The 4783-nt window shown below is 30.5% G+C and overlaps 1 non-coding gene across 1 annotated transcript; it reads left to right on the top strand.

The window, feature by feature from the left end:
• The first annotated feature begins 4331 nt into the window (after positions 1-4331).
• Positions 4332-4405, top strand: TRNAI-AAU. Its single transcript has one exon. It is a non-coding gene; the product is annotated as a tRNA-Ile (tRNA).
• The last annotated feature ends 378 nt before the right edge of the window (positions 4406-4783 follow it).

Below are 4783 nucleotides of genomic sequence, written 5' to 3'. Positions count from 1 at the left end.
AAATTTTACTATATATGAATTTATATTTTTAAATACTACAATAATAACTAAATCAATTAAATTAATAATTCATTGATTTTATTTTCTTATTTTACAATTTTTTTTATTTTAAAAATATTATTAGTGATTAGGGATGGGCACGAGACACGAACTTAATGGGTTTCATCCTGATCCGACCCTAATAGGTTGAGTTTTTTAGAGGTCGAGTTCGAGTTGAGTCGGGTTCGGGTTTGAGTTTATGGTGAAAAATATCTAATCTGACCAAAAAATAATAATTTTACCTTATATATTTTAGGATAATTACAATAATACCCTGTCAAAACAGTTTCCCTGAAAGGAAAAAAATAGGGTCTTATTTCAAAATAATTTTTGATTACTGGTTAATGATAAAACATGGTTCGAGGAGTCGCCACCAATATTTGATTAGGGTGTGATTTGGCACCTAGAAATGTATTTGTCATTTTAATAAAATATTAATTTTAATAAAACAACAAACTTGCAGTCTGCATTACCGAAATTTGAGTCCAGGATCCGGTTACGTGTGGGGAAGGATTAGCACCCCCCACAACACCCTAAATCGATACCTAGTAAATTAATTAATTGTCTTTGCAATGAAATTTGCGAGTTCGAGTCTAATTTAATTTAAGATCCCCTAAAAACAATATTCTTTGAACTTTTTGACGGACATGATAGTATTTAATTATTTCCTATAGAGAAGAATTAGTCTCTCATACCTTAAAACAATCGATTCTTACTCCAATCGAAATAAAGAAATATTAAAATTTCATTCTAAAGTTCATTATTAATTAAAAATAAGAACACCCAAAATAATTTTAAGAGAAAAAATAATAATATCTAATTCTTTCAAATCGAGAATAAACGACCTCTCATACCCCTAAACAATCATTTATTACTCTAATCGAAATGAAAAAATATCATTATTCTGTCTTAAAATTCAATATCAATTCGAGTGAAAATGATAATATATAATAATTTCTAATCAAGAATAAACGACATCTCATACTTTAAAGCAGTCATTTATTGCTCAAATCGAAATGCAAAGATATCACTATTCTATTTAAAAATCAATATTAATTCGAGCGAAAACGGTAATATCAAATTATTTCCAATCGAGAATAAATGATATTTCATACCTTAAAGCAGTCATTTATTACTCCAACCGAAATGAAAAGATATTAATATTCTCAATATCGATTCAAATGATATTATTTTGAAAACCCATTGGAAAACACATATAAAAAGTAAAGCAAACTAAAAGCATATCAAGCAAGTAATTAATTACTTATTTTACCAATATTTAATGAGAATAAGGATGTTCAATTATTTAAATAACTCGAGACGAGACCTTAGATTCGATCTAACAGTCTTTTCTCAATGAATTTAATTAAAATAACATGATCTTTTTCCCGATCCCCGAATTTTAAAATGAATCCGATTTAATTCATGTCACTAAATGGGATATACTTTCGTTTTAAAATTATCAAAAATAACTTTCTTATACGTTAAGACAATCACTTTACGAATATTAAAATGAACGAATATTACCCTTAGTCAATTTATTTGATTCGAGTCAAGTGATGTTCATGAGGGTATCATGCAAAATTAATTGACTAAAATGAACTAACATGCAAGCAACATGCAAAAATTTAAATAAATAAAATAGAACTAAAACATAAACAATCAAACCATCATGTCAAAATTAAAATAAAATAAAGTATAAAAGTGACTAAAATGAACATGCTTAATATTGGGTGCTAAAATTACAAAATATAAAAATAAATAAAACATGGGGCTAAATTAAAATAAATTAAAATTGCATGGATAAATTAAAATAAAAAAAGATTCAGGTTCAAAATATAAACACACGGGAACTACCAGGGCCATTTCATAAATATTCCATTTTTCTTAGCCTAAAATACACATTTGAATAAAAAGGGGAAAATTAATAAATCAGTCCATCAACATTTTAAAAAAATTTAAAAAGTCACTACGCAAGACCAAAATGTAAAAACACATTAAACATACAGGGACTAAACATCAAATAACCCTAAAAATATATAGCATCCATAAAAGTGGGTAAATTACAAAAACAATCCCTACATGTGACTAACATGCAAAAACACGCTAAAGTTAGGGGGAATAAATAACAATTAAACCAAAAATATATAATATGCATAAGAAATGGGTAAATTATAAAATCGGTCCCTACATATGACCATTTTGCAAAAACACGCATAACTTAGGGGACCTAAGTAACTTTATCTCTTTTTTTCTCCTTTTTATTTTAAATCTAGAGAGAGAAGCCCTTCTATCTAAAAAGCCGACCACCTTGTCGGCTGTTTAGCTATCGTCGGTCGGCACGCCACCGTCGCTGGTGGTTGTTGGCCACTAAATTTCACCAGGAGACTCGTCACGATCTTCCCGTATCAGATATGGGCTCGGTTTTGCGAAAAACAACTCCCCATGGCGTGAAATAGAGTTGAGACCCTTCGGCTTCTGAGCTTCGATCGCCACCATCCGCCGTTGGATTGGACCGATTTTCAAGTACATTGTTCCCCTCCTCCATATGCTTCTTCTCACCATCCGAAATTAGGAAACGAAGGCCCCAATCGCCGAGGATAGATCCGACCGAGAGGCATTTTCCTCATCTCTATTTTTTTTACTTTGGTTTGATTTCGTATGAAAGAAAAAAAAGAAAGCTTCTGTTTTTTTATGTTTCGAAATAGAGAAAAAAATTAAAATCTTAAGCTATGATTTTTTATTCCTTTAGAAAAACCGGGAGAGCCCTTTTACATTGTTCTTATTCAGGTTATATACCCATTACATGTGAAATATCATAAAGAAAAAACTGATTTGATCTTTGCTTCTGTTTGGGGTTGTTGGATGCTTATTAACAATGGTTGCTGAGATGGGATTTGATGGCATAGTGGCGTGGTGTGTTGGGGTTGTCTGACAAGCATGGCTGCATAGAGCATGGGGCTATAGTGGAGCAGTATGGGCGACATATTTGCTGTGGTTGGTGAGCGGCGGCGGCTGCAGATGAAAACCCTAGTTTTTTTAGTTTGTTTGGGCTTAGGTTTTGATTGGGCATGGAATTATAATTGAGGCCCATTTGGGTTTTGTAAAACCTAAAAAGAAAAAAACAAGAATAATAAATAATTAGAATTAATAATAATAGTAATAAAATAAATGTCGAGACGAAAACGGGTGTCGACATACCCTATATTATTATTTTTCAATTAAATCTCTATTTGTTATTGAATAAAAGTATTGTTTTTATATAAACATATTATTTTGGGTTGGATCGAGTTGAGGTTAGATTTAGCCTAAATAAGAAGGGTCGAATTCAGTTCGAGTGAATAGTGTATAAATTTCGAATTGGGTTCATATATGACAAAAGATGTATAATTTTTGGGTCAGGTCGAATTGACCAAAAGCCCAACCCAACCCGACTAATTCCCATTCCTATCGGTGATACTTCAAAACATGACTATTCTAATGAAATAAATGATAGAAACTCAAATACCATAAAGGAAAGAAATTGAAGAAATCAAAACATATTCCACAGAGGTTGAGGTGAATGTATTCCGTTTTTTATTATGTAGTCAACTTTTCTATTCTTTAATTTATTTGAGATCTTTCGGATATTGTTTATTTAATTATTATGTAAATAAAAAATTTATTTATTAAATAAATAAATTTAAACAAACATATGTTCAATCCATTGATCTTACTGAATATATTTTTTTATAATATTCATTTATTAATTGTTCTTTTTTAAAATTGATATATACTTAAAAATAATTTTTATTTTATTTGTTAATATTTATATTTGATTAGTTTATTTATAAGAGTCTTATCTAATCTATTAATTGGACTCAACCGGATGATTTTAAGTAGTCAAAGAAAGCAGCATGCCGTATAAAGTTCTCTACGGTGCGACTTTGAGAGTGTACTACTAAGATCCATCCATGTAGAGAAGAAAGAATCTCAAGAAAGGGAAGGTATCATTCAGATCGAATATCAAAATTTTTCCAATTAAAATCAAATCACTATATTAGTTATCCAAAATTTTTTAGTTCAAATTGAATTCGATAGATGAATTTACACACTCCTTTTGCATAGTTTATTTTATTATCAATTACAAAAATAATATATGAAGTGAAATCTAATGGCTTATTAGTTCTACTTTTTTTTTGGATCAAAATCAAATAACTATTTTAGTTATTCAAAATCGTTACCTTAGTATCTTTATCGTTTGTTGTCTAATATTTATATGTTATTTATTGAAATGATAGAAACCCACTGAAGGCCTATTAGCTCAGTTGGTTAGAGCGTCGTGCTAATAACGCGAAGGTCGCAGGTTCGAAACCTGCATGGGCCAATTTTTTAACTTTAATGCATTCCTTTGGAAAACGGTGTCGTTTTTATGTTCATTTATGGCATTCTGTCGTGGATATAATACACAAAAAAACAAAAAACCTTTCTATTTACTTGCGTTCTGAAACTGAAAGTGTCCCCTGCTTCTTCATCTTCTTCTTCTTCTTTACCAGGCTTAACCCTCTTTTCCTTTATTTCTATTGTTCGCCTTTTGTTTCCTTCATTTCTCTTATCGCCAAAAAAAAAAATGGCGGAGGAGGAGGAGACCAAGCCCTTCACAGATTCGGGAAACAACGGAAATCGAAATATGAGCGATTGGAGCATTTCCACAATAATTTCTTTCCTAAAATCCAGTTTTCGTCCCAATGATTTTGCCCTGGTA

This window comes from Hibiscus syriacus, unplaced genomic scaffold (genome assembly GCF_006381635.1).
Source record: "Hibiscus syriacus cultivar Baekdansim isolate YM2019G1 unplaced genomic scaffold, ASM638163v2 tig00009117_pilon, whole genome shotgun sequence".
NCBI lineage: Eukaryota > Viridiplantae > Streptophyta > Magnoliopsida > Malvales > Malvaceae > Hibiscus > Hibiscus syriacus.
This window is presented reverse-complemented; position numbering and strand designations above follow the sequence as displayed.